The following is a 16868-nucleotide window of genomic DNA, read 5'->3' as shown; positions in this document are numbered from 1 at the left end:
GGCAATTTCTCGCTTGGCACATTACAAAAATTCCTGGCCCCCTGGCCCTTTCTTCGTTCCCTTACCTTTTGGATATTTTTAAATGTCTCCTAATCCAGAGCCTTCGTGAATTCAGCTATATAAGCATTGTTTTTCTGCTTTTTTTTTCACTTATTGTTTTGCTAGTCTTCAGCAGCTCGCTTGAGCAGTTGTATGATTTCTTGTGTGTGGTAATTCTGAAATGAAAACTGCAATAAATAATGTCAGAGAAAAAGACTGTTGTTGTTACTCGTCGTGGTTACACTGTGAATGTACGTAGGGGCCTATTTATGAGTGAACAAAGTTAGGAAAGGTGTGGTTAGATAATGACAAGTTCCACAGATGGTCCGTTGCACAAGTTGCTCCTCCCTTCCTCCACTTCCCCTATTACTGTTCTGGAACACCCATATGCTATGAACAAAGATTTTTTTTTGTTTCATTTAATTGTCCCTTCTACTTTCTGGAAGTCTGAATTATTGTAATTAAAAGTCAGCACAAACAGTGTCACAGCGAATCAACATCTTTTGTTGCTGTTTTGCGCAGCTGTGTCGGGATTGTTGATGCATGATGGTCTATTCAAAAACTGTATGTAACAGAAACTAAACCCAGCAAGTGCAACTGCCTTTTCATGTTGCAGTTAACCCTAGCATACAAGGCATGGAAGCTTACGAACAAGATAACCAAGGCAGGTTTTATTTCTTCTCTTTTCTTTGATTCCTCTTCCTCCTCTCCCAATGACGCTGACGAGCTGGCACTTGCAACGTAGCCGAGATGGCAAAGCCGCCAAACCATGAGTCATGTCCGCGACTTTGGCGCTTTTGCATTTGAATATCCCGAAGGCATTATAGCTCGATCACTCGATAAAAGCCTAGTCTCTGGATCAGAAAACACCAACTGAAAGCGCAGCACTGTACGTGTATTACCACGCTGTGGAGAGTCCGCATATGTAACCACGTTTGTATTGCAAAGGCATGCATTGACAGGACAAAAGTGATGTGCATATTTGAAGGAGCCAATTTCATTACTTGACGTCAATGACTACAGTAGTAAGAAAAGGCACGTCACACTGAAACGCTGCATGATGCAGAACTGTGGTGGCTGCACTGACTGAATGCAGTAGTATGTGCACGCGCTTTTCATATTAGTGGTGGTGGTAGTGGTGAACTTGTTTATTTGCAGCAATATTGCTGCAGAAGATTTCCAGTGCTCACAGGCACTTGGCTTACATTGAGCGGGGGGGGGGCTCAGTCCATTGCTCCGATTGAGGCTGCTGCTCTGCGGACCTGGTCAATTGGACTATAACGCTGCTCCGTGCTCCCTCAATGGCTGCAGAAATTAGCGTCTTTTCTCATCCACACCCACTACCACCACCACTCAGCTGATCGTATAGGTTCCCGCCGGCCACAAGCTCCTCCCATCGCTCTGCTCTGGGATGCTGTGTTGGTTGTAAGGCTGTAATGGCCTGCACACCCACTTGATACGAGGTTGCTGGTGCACAACCAAGAAGGTTTAAAAAGAAAATGCTGAAGTGGAAGCTCTTATAACTTCCCATGCAGCAAGTGTCAATCCAGCATTTGCTATGGTTTACCTAAAAGAATGGCCTTTTCAAGCGACGTGTTCCTGTTATTCAAATGTAAGTTCCATGGTAATTATGAATTCAAAGGTTGCGGTTCCTGAGAAAAGTATTTTGTCTGGATGAGTACTAGTACCGTGAGCTCGAATAAAATTTGCCGAGACCTTGAGGTTTCTTAAGGGAACCATTAACACAAACGAGCAGTTTGGGCATTATCTGTCCACAACAATTGCCTGTCTTAAACTCATTTTGACAATTTGGTCTATTACTTAGAGAGAGAAAACTGGACCAAGCATACCATACAGTTTAGTAACTAGCAACTGTTTAGCCATTGTTTGTAATAAACAGTTTCCGCTTTGCACTTTTAATGATAATAATATTCGGGGCTTTAGTTTCGACCATCCGGTGCTCTTTATCGTACACTGAGATCGCACAGTACACGCACCTCTAGCATTTCACCTCCATCGAAATGCGACTGCCGCGAATGGGATGTATGTATGTAAGTATATATATATATATATACGCGCGCACATACGGACACACGCAAGAACATACATAATGTACGTCGAACCCTCTCCCCCCACCTCCTCCAGAAAAACCCTGGCTACAAGTGCGCGCATAAAGACCCGGCCCCACTTGCAGCTGTATTCGGTCACAAATGGTTTTGTAAACACGGCTTGTTGGGCTTGTCACATTCTTTGACTTATGACGCAAATATTGCTGGTTTTCTCTTTCGCTGCCGCGCATATATATTCAAGCCGATCGATTTGATCGACGCATTTAAAGTTCGAATTCTCACGGTTCTGCGCGGGTTGCTGGCTCCTCTCGCCATCTAGGCAAGAAAGTGAGAAACACAACGTAATGATTCACGATGTTTCGTTGTTGTCGTTTTTCTCTGCGGTGCTTTCGCAAGAGGGCAAAGTTTCGGATTGATGCGCGCACTTGTTGCTCATGGCGTCGTCAGCGCGTGCCGACACTATATAAAGGCGTCGTGTTTCTTCCCAATCGCATGCAATTAAGAGCCTGTTTTGTGGATGAAATCAACAGCAGTGAGCCTGAAGAAGGTGTGGATATGTCACATTTCAGCACCGATGACGAGGATGCGTCAAGCCGGAACATTCAGCCAGTGAGCGCCGGCAGTGTATGTGTGGCGCACATTTCGATACTAGGCAGTTTTAGAATAGCGTACGCAAAGCTCTGCGTTAGCGTTTGCCGCCATTGCGCATGCCTCCTACGTGCTAACCTCTTGCGGGCCCCCGTTAAGTGACAGGTCGCCCTTGAATATTTATGCGCGGCGCACATTTCGTTACTAATGAATTTTTGAGAGCAGAGAACATTTCGATACTAATGAATATTTGCGCACAGCGCACATATCGATACTAATGATAGTTATGTTAATGAGAATAGTTATGCGCAGCACACCAGGGGCGTAGCCAGAAAGTTTCTTCGAGTGGTGTGGGGGGGGGAGTTCAACCATATTTTGTATGTACGCGTGCGTGTATGTATGTATGCGAGGGGGGGTTGTATGTGTGCGAGGGGGAGGTGCTCCCTCCCCCCCGCCTCCTTGGATACGCCCCTGCGGCACACGTAGTACTGTAATGAGTAGCGCCTGAGCATTTACTCACAGCTATTACTTATTTTCAGGGTCTCAACGTCAAATGGACATGATTCCTTGCCAGCAGCTGTACGTGCCATTTTTTTTCCGAGACGGAACCCCATGGGGTCTCGAATTGTTGGCGGCCTCGCCATGCTCTCTGGCCTCGCCAACTTCAACCCCCGTTCGAGCTGCCTCGCCTTCACTTCATCTATATTAGAATAACTCGGATCCATTTACTGGCCTTTCTCTTTCAAACATTATGCCCAGGACCCGATTTTTATTCGTGCCTTGCTTTTCTCAGCGTCATGGACCCGGAGAACATCGCGCAAGGTATGGTGACTAATTGCTATGCAATGTTCCTAAAATGTTAAATTATCTTTTTAGCATTGATATTAACATAGAAAATATGAATTTTGTTATATGTGTAATTTACCCTTTTGTATCTATGTAACATACTTCTACTGTTTTTTTAGCACACGTATACATAATATATATTCTAGCTTATAATGGTTTTTCTTAACTATTGTATCCTGTTTTAGATTATATAATAATTCTGATTACTGCTGTTGTACTTATTCACAATGTCATGTTTCAGTATATCATGCTTTTCATTTCTTATATGTGCCACTATTTCTGATTCAGTTTTTAGGTAGCGGGAGCTTGTCAGGCAGCTTTAGCGCAGCTTTTATTCCCGCCATTCTTCATTTACTACGCACGAAAATGAAGATTTAATTCAACCTCTATCTACTGCAGCATATCAATGAACGTGACCTATCAGCTTTTTCAGCAATACCGGAATTTGTGTAGTGGACAAACGAACGATCAAAAGGACAATCAAGTGGGTGGGGGTATAGGCTGTGGGTCCTCGCTGACTCAATGATGGGCTACACTGTCCATATTCAGTGTTTACTCCAAGAAGCGAGAAACACCCAGCTCAAAGGGATTGGCTTATGACATTGTAACCCACCTGTGTGAGGCACATTTGGATCAAGGGTACATTGCGTCTAGTTTGATGTTTGCACATTCACGACCCTCTTTGTCTTGAGTGAAAGTGCCTCTTTTGCGGAACAATGTGCAAAGATTGCCGCGGATTTCCCACCCAATTGAAAGGATCGCAGTAATGTGCAGTGCATAGAAAGTCACTTTTGAAAATGCTGGCTTTCACAAGCTTGCACTTTATTTTATTTATTTATTTCGTAATTCCCTCCGGGCCAAAAGCATTATGGAGGGGGGTAAAACATGATTTTCTTTACTCATACAAGATAGTGGGAGCTTGTTTAATTCGTTTTATGGCGGAAGTGGGATGTGGTCATCAGGTGTGCATATAATTTATGCAAATTATTTTGCTGGGGCCGGATAAGTTATTCGTCAGAAGGAGCTGTCAATTGCATAATGCTGAATCTTATCCTGGGCAGCTTCTTGAATTTCTAGGAACAGACCAAGACGTAGCTAGGAAGGAATACGGAACAGAGTAATGCGGTTTTAGCTTTTATATTGCATTCCCCTTTGTTAGTTTGAACCTCTTAGATGTTTGAAATGCACACGTCTCAGTGCATGCAAAGGACATGAACGAGGAAGTAGTTATAGTTTAGGGACTACTATGTGTTTCCACAGCTTGTGAAAATTCGGGCCTACCATGAGCTTGAGTGCCTGTAACACTTTGTGGAAACCAAGTGCGTGTAATTTTTTCCTTGAAGAAACAACGGGAATAGATTGCGGGACCATTTCTTGGTTGGACACAGCCTGTGTGAAGCCAACAAATGATATTCATCAAGGAGAGCATGGTGGTGTTATTTGTAATACCGTAATTAAGAACAGTTATTATAAAATAAAGGAAAAGGAAAGTGTATGAAGCACTTGAAAGAAAGAATTCTTTCTGTTTTTCGCTATAAACCTCAGTTGCAAGTAAGTGCCTATCATTTGTCCACCCTAGTCTATAATCCTTTTAGTGCTCTTCCCTCGTTAAGAGTGGTTAAACGTGCAGTGATTGATTTCAAAAGCATGTGGATATTTTGTAAGCAGAATTTTTCAATCTGAGAAGCCACTAAGAAAGCTAGAGACCCTCCTCCAGCAACGCGGAGAAGTGATAACGATGCTGATAGCTCTCTTTGCAAACTGTTCATTATGCTCAACGTTCTGCACTCACAGGAGTGAGTGCAACTGTGGTTAACCACATTCATTTTGACATGTTCAACCGTTTTTTAATATAAAAAGCAGGTAGAATAAGTTTTCCGAATGCTTGTCATCACGAGAAGTCCCTTTGCCACCTCTCAAGCCAAGGTACTCTTGGTACTTGTCTAACTAGTTGGAAAGTGCTGCTAGTCCCTAAGCTAACAATTTTCATGCTGCCGCTCATGAGCATCAGATCATAAGTCAAGCGAGGGCAGCGCCACTGTTCTGCTCACTACAAATAAAGGCTTATCTGCACAAGTTAAGTTACAAAACATTACAATAAAAAAAAGTGTACTGCATTTTAACGCTAATATAGACACAATTCGCTGCGTACACCAGAAACAGTCACGTGATTGGACTCTTATGCATCTTCGCTTTTTTGCCACGTGGTGCACCAGAAGTATTATGTGTTGCTTTAGTGAGTTAAAAATATAGATCTGCGTCAAATGAAAAAACAGACCTCTTTTTAGCCAATATAATTAAATGGACAATTAATCTTTCCATTAGTTTGGTTATCTCACTTCGTGTTCTGAGTGGTTCTCTGTCCCTTTAAAAGGGACCTGAAACACGTTTTGAGCATGGTCAGAAAACGCTGCCGATCGGTAATCAGGGCTCCTGAGAACATGTAAGCCAAACATAATTATGCAGCACGCGGCCTGAAATTTACAATTAACTTTCAAATTCAGCTAGAAATCGCTCACTCTTCTCTGACAAATGATGACAGAATCCAAATGAGCCGCGTCATAAAGAGGAGGAGGATACAACTTTATCAAAAAGAAATTTCAGGGGTTTGGAGCTGGCCGCTTGTCTGCGGTGGCCTCTTCCGCGCAGGCAATGACTGCTTCTTGCAGTTTTCATGCAAAGTCCATGGCCATTGGTTGCTTTAGAGCATGGTGAGCTGCATAGTTACCGCAGATGCCACAGGATGCTGCGACGTGACTGCGCTGCACTCTGCAGAATGCAGCACGCAGCGCTAGAGTGCAGCGCGTAGTGCTAGAATTACTGTGCTGACACAGTATAGAATTACACCAGTGTGCTCACAATCACATTGAAAGTAAGCTGTGCGTTCAAGGAAAAAAAAGGTACTCAAGGTAATGACACGCTGATGAATGGACATAGCTTCTAGCCGCCTTTGTCATCCCCTCCCTTGCTTAGCTTCAGTGTGGTCGCTGGTTTTGAAGGAGATGGAAAGCGCTTAAAGCGGGTGACAAATCCCTATAACTCCGCTCACACTTGAGGTATTCTAAAATTTTTTTCTGCAGTCAGTTCATGAGGCAATAAACTCCTTTAAGCCTTTTGATAATTACTTAGAAAAGTGTCGCATGGCCCCTTTTAATGTGTAACCTTAACCACGAAATTTTGTGCAATCACTCTCCATGTTTCAAAGTTATACTTATGAACAAGGATTTGTGACGTATTTAGTATTTCAGGTTGTTTTGTTTCTCCTACTTTGTGTGAAAAAGATACAGAGCTGGAACTCATCTCACAACTAACTTAATTTAAAAAAAATGTATACCATAGGGCTGCTTAATGAATATAGACTATGCTGAGCTAATTTCAGCGGCCACAGTCTGTTTAGGCCTTGCTGATCACACACTGCTTTGATCATTCCTGATCCATGTTTCATTTACTTGTTGCTTGTTTAGAGACCAACTTTCATATGTGTGTTAATGATGAACTTTTTTACAGAACAAGTTTCCTGCACCACTTTGGGGAAATAAGGAAGAAAAGAAGTCTTTACCGTATGATTTTTCAAGTAGGGACGTACACAAGAATATAGCAAACTGGGCATTTACATTGCAAAGGGCCGCGAGTTTCAAGTGGCATATTATATGATTAATACATCACTGGGGACTTGGCCCATGACCATGCTTTGAGTACCTGATAACCAAAGGCACTATTGCTGATACTTGAGTTGGGAGAATTGGTGAAATTTAATGACATGCTTGATATGTTAGTACATAAGGTTCATTACGATATCTATTTTTGAATGCAGTCTATGTTTCCGTTGCAGTTTTGTTGACGTGAAATCTTATGCACTGTGCACGCTCATTCTTTGCAGATGTCTGACCCATTTTATAGGCCAGCAGACGGAAGATGACACAAAGGAAGCAAAGCTGACAGTTGCTGAAAAGGACTTTATATCTTGCCATGTGGTCTTAACGATCAAGTTTCCTGATGTCGTAGCAATGTGGTTCCCCCCACAGCCTCACTATATATATTTGTAGTGATGCTGAAATCAGCAGCTTGAGCTGGTGTGTGAAAACGTAGGCAGCATGGTGAAAAAAAAAAAATGTTCAATACGTACGACTTCAGAACACAGAAGTGCCATGCGGCAGCCCTTTAATAAAAACCTTCTAGTTGTTGCATGGTTTATGGCCCATTTATGAATTGTATCACAACCTTGAAAAGAAACAGATCGTTTACTGCTGTCTAACGTTAAATTGGTTCACCTGCATCGAGGACAACTCGTTTTTCTGTTCACAGAATGTGGACAGCTGTTATATTTTGTTGGTATTGCAAATGTGGCACACTTTTCTAACGTTACGTTATATTCTTCTCCTAGATATATTTACAGCACAATGTTGAAAATGCTGGATGGGGTGGGGCGCAACATGCAGTGTTGTGGCATGGGACACATAGAGGCAAACGTTGGCGATAAGTCGGTTGCCTTCTGGAGAATTTGACCAGCTTGTTCATGATACAGTTGATAACATTCCAGAGCATATGGAACAATCCATTTGGTAACTTCATTTCGACAAATGGCACACCACACAATGTTCGAACTAGCAACTGTTTAACCACTGTTTGTAATGCACATTTGCTACTTTGCAGTTTGTGTGATGTGAGTTGTACAGTTTTTTGCCTGTTAATTAACACTGTGTTTATCTTGGTGTGTAAACACGTGGCCCCATTTGCAGGTGTACTTGGTCACATCTAGTCTTGTGGACACAGCTTGTCATATTGTTTTCACTTATGGTACAAACATTCACGTTTTTTGTTGTTTAAAGAGGGCTCGTGTAACAGATGCTAACTGAGAATTTCATGTATGAAAAGCACTAAATCTGCGTAAATGAGGCCCATACACACATTGTACTTTGCTATCATTCATTTGTTGGGTAGGCAACCTAGCATGTGCTTTGTTAACCGCCCTACCTTTGTTCTTTAATTGTTTCTCTCTATCACTTAGCCACATTATAATCAGTCAGAAATGTGAATTGGTCGTTCAGCCCATTGTGTGACCCTATCTTTAGTTTTTATTTGTACGATTTTGATTGCTGTCATGAATTTCAATTGTGATTTTCTTTTCAGATTATGGCATACAGCAAACATTCTGTGATGTTATGCCAAAAGAAAAGGATTACCAACTCTTAAATATTTACGAAAGTGTGGACATATTTTGTAAAACACATCCGGTTCTGTGCCTGTTTTTTATGGTGCAGAAATATTCTGAACTGAGGATATTTCCTTTAATTTGTGAAAAAAAAAGGACGAGCAGATTTCGTATATTGTTGTTTTTCGTTTCATTTACTAGAAAGACTACTTGCACTTGCTAAGAAGAAGTAATATTGTAATTTGTCAATTTTGATTGAAACAGTGTTGTGTACATTACAAATTTCAGTACAGAAGATGCTTGAAAAATGTTCTGCCAGAGATATTGTTAGGAGGCATTGCGATTGAGTACACCGTTAGAGCAGTGCCAGCCATTGGTCATTCTCTTCATACATTGGCCTTGCATATGATACACATTGTATTTTTAACATACTCGTGATCCCCACAACAATATTTTATCATTATTTTATCATTGCTAATTATGTGCGACGTGGGAAAAGCACAAGAAAGAGTATTTCTAATGCGAATTCCAAGGTATTATGTAAAGCCACACACTCGGGATTGTTGTTATCAAAAAGATATGCAGGCACTGTTGGTTACGTTCTTCATGTACCCATGCTTGCATTTAATAATATTAGACTATGCACCATGTATTGCACCATCCACTAGCAGCATTACGACCAATGGGAATGTGTTCGTTTTGCGAATAATTGCACTGTTTTCAGTATGGGTGCAGTGAATAGTAATTAGGTCAATGAAAAACTTCTTTATTGTGATCTCTTTTATGTATAGCTGATCTTCAAAAATCGCGTTTCAGTCAGGCTCGAGAAATAATGTGAAGATTGAAATGGTGAGATTGAAGACAGTGTTTAGCCTTTTTCTGAAATTGCAACATTTGACTTATGCAGACTCTGCTGCTGTACATGATCAGACTGATCAGCCTTCTCGTACGGACACTGCCAGGGGAACATGTGTGAAGAAAAAGCGTGTACACAACTCATACAAGTGCGACCACTGTGGCAAAGCCTTCAGGCAGAAGAGACGGTTTGTCGCACACCGACGCATCCATGCCGGTGAGAGACATTTCCAGTGTCACCTTAGCCCCGTTTTGTGCAGTAGAGCGACCTTGCGCACCACTTGAAAACTCGCGAATAAAGGACGCTTCTTACGAATGGTGTTAAACTGTAGCAGTTAAGGATAAGGAGGTTTGTAGTGTATGCCTTTCATTTGGTGATATGAAATGGAAGTTCGTACTAGACAAACTAGTGCACCGTAGTGACACGGCCGCTCAATCTCCCCCTTTGGTGCGGCCTGCTGATTCGTCTCCCGAACTAAAGAGTGCGCGTGAAAGGAGAAGATGACTGACTGGCCACAACGAGAGGTGAGCGCGCTGCGTATTGGCGAGGTAATCGCCCGTGCACTTGCTTGCACGACCTCGCTCAAAGGTGTAATCCCACTAATCCTGTCTGTTCTGTGACAGTCGTATCCTGCCGTCGTGCGGTCAGCATGTGATGCCATTTTGATTTTCTGGATGGCTGTTAGGTTTTAAAGTCCGATCTCTGGATGAAGAAACTGCTGAGGCTACTCTTGGCCAACTGGGCTGAAGATCTTAACAGGTCGCCAGAAAACATACTCACACTTTCTTGAAAACCACTTTCCTGCAAAGTCCTCCACTTGTGAAAGCTTGCAACTGTGTACATATCAGTAACTGTACATATGAGTAACTCGCAACTGTTTATTAGCAGGGGAGGGTTCCACATATATATCCTTTTGTCATGCATATGAATGCAGGAATAAAGTAACACATGTACATCAGAGGCGGTTGCGCATAAATTCAAAATGGGAGTCTAGCAATGCGAGCCGAATTATAAGTGAGCTGTCTATAGCATTGGTGGACCTCTAATTTGAATTTAGGTACAACCGCCTCTGATGTGCACGTGTTACTTTATTCCTGTATTCACATGCGTGACAAAAGAATATAAATGCGGAACCCTTCCCTGTTAATAAACAGTTGTGAGTAGCGCTTGTCATCGTCCTCTATCCTGTGTTCGTCGTTTTATTCCTTGCGCTAATATGTTTCAGCCAGTCATCTACCTCTATTCCAGCTGAAGTGACTGCATCCTGTTCATGAGAGTGTCTCAAGTGAAGCATGACAAAACACTGAGCTGAACCGCATGAAACTGCTCGCACAGATAGCTCACATTGGCTGAAGGGAGCTTTGGGAGAAACCCCCGTGTTGCCGATAGCGAGTGCCATAGCCGACGCGGTGGGTCGAAAGGGAACTACCGCTCTCACAGGCGGAGAGGAGCACAGGGCGGGCCACACCGAAGGGGGGAGATTGAGCGGCCATGGTAGTGAAATGTGGCATTGAGCCACTATAACAAAGAACGGGAATGACACACATCCTACTAAAGCAAGTGTGAATAGGATGAAAAGCTTCTTCATGTTGATAAAGAATGACCTGTAATTGGGTATGTGTTTGGCTAAATATGTGGCATGTTCGGGGGCTTACGTATTCTTATCCAAGTGTTTTTGCACATCTGAAAATTGTATTTCATGAATAAATTTGTGAAGTACCTGTATGATGGTGTTTAGGTTTGCATCGACCTAAAGTTATTGAATCCCAGTACGGGTGATTCATTAGCAAGCCTCTTCATTTTTGCTCAAAAGCAGATGCATATCATTCTTCACTGAAGTGTTCTGTGTGTGATAAACTGGCTTTATGATTTCGTTTGAAAAAAAATTTAAGCAGCTTCGCAATAATAGTGCCTAGCCTGAAGGAATTGTGGAACGGGGCGGCCTTCCTGTTGCTCTTTATTTTTCTCTGTCTTTTTTATTTCTTTTTGTCTCGCTATATTACTATTCTCTCTTTCTCTCTCTTTATTGTTCGCTTCCTTTTTTTTTCTCTCTTTCTTTGATTCTCTCTCTTTCTCTTTATGTCTTGCTCTCTCTTTTTTTCTATCTCTTTCTCTGTATCTCTTTCTTGCTCTCTCTCTGTGCTCATTCACTTGCCCATCAGAGTTATTGCATCCCATGCTGGACAATACGGCGCACGTCTTCTGGGACCGCAGCAAAAGTGAAAGAAGAGGGCAAAGAGAGCACATTCATGATGATAATAGTTGTCTGTTTGCTCTGCACAAACTAACGGTTGGCTTAAATGGCTCCGCTGTTTAAAAAAAAGGCCTCTACTTTTCTGTGATCGACACCTGCCAACTTTTCCAATTTGCCCTGGAGACTGCTGGTTTCTGACCAGTCCCCCTGATTGTACTGGTGCAGCCACAAATCTCCCTATAAACAGCCACCTGGAATGAAAATAAGAAATGACTATGGTTCTAAAATTTACGGCCTTGAGGAACTAGCACAACCTGTCGCAAGACCCTTCCTTCTACTGAGTGATGTATGATTGTGATGGGAAGCTGCCTTGTTTGTGTGTGGCCTTTGTTATTTATGGTTTGGCATGTTATCTCCATACTGTCATGGGGTCGTGACGTCAATGAAGACAGCAGTCGGTGTGTCCTAGATGAAACTCTTTATTTGGCTGAACTTGTGGCCGGGAAAGAGAAAGTCAAACGGTAAGGAAGCGATACACGCTGTACACTGATAGCGGCGAACAGAGCGTCGGTCGTCGATGATCTGCTCAGCAGTAAGGCGGGTCGGCATTTATGCTTGCGGCATCAAACATTCGAGCCTTATCACTGATGGCCGCATTATTTCCAGAATGAACTCAACTGTTCGCGTTTGCGCGCTCAATCCTATAAGAAGATTCTGAAATAATCTGGAAGGTTCCCAGACATTTGGGTGCGGTTCGCGAAAGACAGTGATTATACTTGTAAGAGACCAGTTACATAAACATAGCAAAAGAAGCGCGCGTGGCAATACGTACGAGGAACTCTCGGTAGTATCACACTACAGCACATACAAATTTAGCTTAACCATTGTACAATGTTATGCAGTAAAGCTTGTCAAGTTTTGGAAAGGGCTACTATATTCTGCAGGTCGTAGCAGATGTTGTGCTGCGCACGTGTGTAATTACACAGGCATGTTATAATTATGAGCACCGGCATGATTGCTGGCGTCAAAAACCTTACGGCGAGCATTCAAGCTGTGTATGGCGTTACTGTGGCCCTGAGAAGCGAGAAACTAAAGCATGTGCAATTTTTTTTTGCCTGATTTTCGAGGTCCCTAGGTTGTAGGTACAGCGATCCCTTCCTTGTATAGTTGTTAATTTAATTATGTTGTGCTTAAGAGTTGACACATGGTCACATATTTTTGTATGGTTGAGCAGCTTACAGCATTTAACGATGACTGATGCCAAGTTTAGAATGTGTCTGTCCCATTATTTTTCACATGTGGACTGCATTACAGGGTGTTTGTGTTGTGCTTTCTTTGACGTTTTTGTGCATGCCCTTTGCATAATTCTATCTGTGCTTATTTTTCACTGTCACACTCGTTTTATTCCAATGAGGTGTATTCGTACTGGCTAGCTTTCCTGTCTTGCCCGTCAACGTTGCTCTCTCTCTTTCTGAAAATGCACCATTTGACTTATGCAGACTCTGCTGCTGTACGTCATTGCATTGGCCAGCCTGCTCTTAGGGGCTCTGCCAGAGGAACGCTTGTGCAGAAATGTCCTTCATGTAATTACACTACAAGTAGAAGGACTGATATGCTGAACCACCGAAGAATACATACAGGCGAGCGCCCATTCAAGTGTGACCACTGTAGCAAAGCCTTCAGGCTAATGACCCAGTTGGTCGTGCATCAACGCATCCACGCTGGTGAGAAACACTCCCAATACCACCTTTGCCCCATTTTGTGCAGTGGAGCAAATTTATGCACGGCTTCAAAACTCACTGATGAAAGATGCTTTTTACTGATGGTATCAAACTGTCGCAGGGCTAAGGAGGTTTATATTGTATGCTTCTCAATTGGTGAAATGGAAGTGGAAGGCTACAAAGGTTTATATTGTCACAGTCGAACCTTGTTAATAGGTACCCGCTTTACTAATAGTTGAAGCATAGTTGCTATGTATCCCCGACCGAGTCTTATAGAGCCTAATGCATTTGCTGACCGTTTAAGCCATAGTGGTTCGTCCTATGCCTATCGGCTAGTGCCCTGCATTCCGCCCCAACTCTTTGTGCCATAAATGTTTACTGCACCGCTGAACTTGGCGACGCCACAATGTGCTGCAAGAGGTGTTCCATCTTTTCTATAAGTTCAGAGAATGGGTTATCAATCATTCCGACTTCAACGTGATTGCGGCGATGCCTTTGTGTGTAATGATTGGGAAGAACACATGCGAGAGGGCGGCCACTGACGAACGCACCAGTATGACTTATCGCTTGCAACACTATCACAATAAGTACCTTCAGCTATCTGCTGGGCACGTGTGTGGCGTAGCGCTACTTAAAGCCTACAGCACACTTTTAATAGGCGACAACCTGATTGCGCTGGGTTGCTGATAGTTGTCGCCACGAAGTGCAGGACTGCGTTCTAGTGCACACCGCTTTGTAAAAATGAAAGCAGCTCGCTGTTGCTGAGCTGAGCATCGTAGGTCGCGGGCACCAAAAAAGCTCGCTGCATTGACACTTTCACGCCAAACGTGTGCATACGGTACAGCAAGCGTAGCACTGTTGTAACAATAGGCCTAGTGCGCTGCAGCTTTGAATCGAACAGGCAGTGGCACCAGACGCCCGCGGCGGAAAAGTTGGGATTGTCGTTTGTTGCTCCCGGGCACGCAGTCACGGTACAAACACATGGCTCCTCGCTGAAAGGACGCAAAAACGTCATAGAAGTCCGGAGCTTTTTCGTACTTCTGCATGCATGGCTGGCACAACAGCTGTAGGAACACCGTTCGGAAGCAACTAGCTTTAAGATTCTGCCGGTTACAACAGAAATCGGACGAAATTGAAAGACAACTCTACCGCAGCTGTGCGGCGCGTAAGCAACGCCTCGAATTCCGTCCGCAAGTGTCCTCACTCTCTTGAGCTTTTTTTTTTTCGCCTTTTATTATTTATTTTAAATGTATACATAAACTTGCAAATAGGAAGATAGCAGGCTAACAACGGCCACCTAGAGGGGCAATGTGCCTGTCTGCGTCTTCTGCCCTCACGCGTGATTTCTTGCTAGCCAGAACGGCGAGCAGGGGTAGCCTGTGTGGAATCAGACACGCATTTGCAGTGTCCTCTTCGTTGGGAACGAAAAGAGTTCGATATGGCTCAGCACACGTAGAGCATTGAAAAATCAAAAGCTCACCTCCACTCGTACGTCGTAGTCCACGGTTTTCAGTTGCACTATGCATTTCCCAATAATGTCGGAAGATTCCATCGCGCACATCAATTCTTCTTTCAGACCACACACTGACCACTCGCATGCACTTCGTACCAAGCAACGAACAACTCCTTTTGAAACACGTTTTTCAATCCTATGGAAACCACAGAGCAACACACGATGGTTGCTTCTTGTCCTCACGTTCATGTGCAGGCTGGCGATGCACTTTCCTAGCAGACGACAACCAGTGACGAACTGATGGGCGCTTGCAGTCTTACTGTCTGTAAAAATGTGTGTGTGCGCGTGCCTGTGTGCTTGTGTATGTGCGTTGTGAGTGTTGTGAGCGTGTTTGTGTGTGTGTGTTAAATAACGACCGGGCGTCACACAATATTAATTACGTAACTAGTGGGTCGTTTAAAGCTTCCAACCCATTAGAATTGGCCCAGCCATAATTCTTCATCATCATCAACCGTTGCATCAACAAAATGCACATAATGCCTTACAGATGGTACCTCACTTCTCCGCAGAATAACGAATAATGTCGTGGTGGGTGCTTCCCAACTTCCCCAAAAATTATGATTTGTGTCGTAGTGGGTACGTAGCTAATGCACTTATATTAGTAGCGACAAGAGAGTTTATAACGGGCTCTAGAAATGCCGCTCTTCCAGCTTTCGCTGTCACTGTGCTGCGCTTTCTGCGCAGGCCTGGCGTTTTTTTTCGGCTACATCTTTGAACGGCTGTAGTTTAAGAGGTTTTTTCAGACCAGGAAGCAAAACATAAACATAAGTTAGCGCAGCATATTTGTATACGCAGACAAAAAAAAAAGGACTACGGTTGCCGTTCTTGGAGAACAGCGGCTGCCGCAACCGTTGCCGCCGCTAGAGCACTGCACGGGCCGTAATTCTCGGCCCGGCCCGGTCCCGGAACTCGTTCAAATTTACCCGCCCGAACCCAGCCCGGTGACTCAAAGTGAGACCCGGGCCCGGCCCGAACCCGAGAAAAAATTTCGCCTACCCGGCCCGGCCCGACCACAGATCAGGCCCGACTGAGGCCCGACCCAATAATCTAGGTGGTTTTGCCCGAACATGGAATTGACAGCAAGGTGTTTTAAGTGGCAAATATCTGCGCTTTGTTGGCGCATGTTTCGCTAACAAATATACTTTAACATACGGTAATTTCTTGTAAAAAGGGGCTCACGGTGCAAACAGTTGAGCGGACATACTGGATTCAATGAATGGTTGGTTGGCAGTGGTATACTGTACCCATTTTTTCTGCAAGTACACTGGGGATCATGAAGGGCGTTTTTTAGCAGATATTGTAGCAAGGAAAGTGATTTGCAGCACGAGTTCAGTTTCGATAGGGAGCGCAATAACAACAAAGAATGGATTGATGGATGGATAAACTTTATTATGGTCCATCGGAACGCGCTCTAGCACGTTGCGGGCCGCTCCGACATCGGAACAGAAAGACCAAGTCTCTCTGCTGCGTCACGGGCCCGTTGGATTGCCCATATAGCTGTTCTTCTAGCGCGGAGCTGGTAACAGCCTCCCATTTGGAAGGCGTGATGACTTCGCCGCCGCGTAACACGGAGCACCGGCAGAGTTGTGTTCTAGATTGGCTTGACAGAGTTGCACTCTATAGCCTATTGAAATTTATAGCATGCTCTAACCAGAAAGCCAATCGTGCACCCTTCTCGATATGTACCACCTGTTTTCACCATTGTAGCGCCTTGCCACAGCAAGAGAAACAGAAGGAAAAAACCAAATTTGTGACCGTTGTTGCAAATACACTAATCTAGGTAAATGTATGGAACCGCGTGCACCACGTGTATGCGTATAAGCAGCCGAAAAGAAGAAAAAAAAACTATTTCTCATAGCATTATTTTCATATACCACACCACTGCTAGTA

The sequence above is a fragment of the Rhipicephalus sanguineus genome, chromosome 10, assembly GCF_013339695.2.
Source record: "Rhipicephalus sanguineus isolate Rsan-2018 chromosome 10, BIME_Rsan_1.4, whole genome shotgun sequence".
Lineage (NCBI taxonomy): Eukaryota > Metazoa > Arthropoda > Arachnida > Ixodida > Ixodidae > Rhipicephalus > Rhipicephalus sanguineus.
This window is presented reverse-complemented; position numbering follows the sequence as displayed.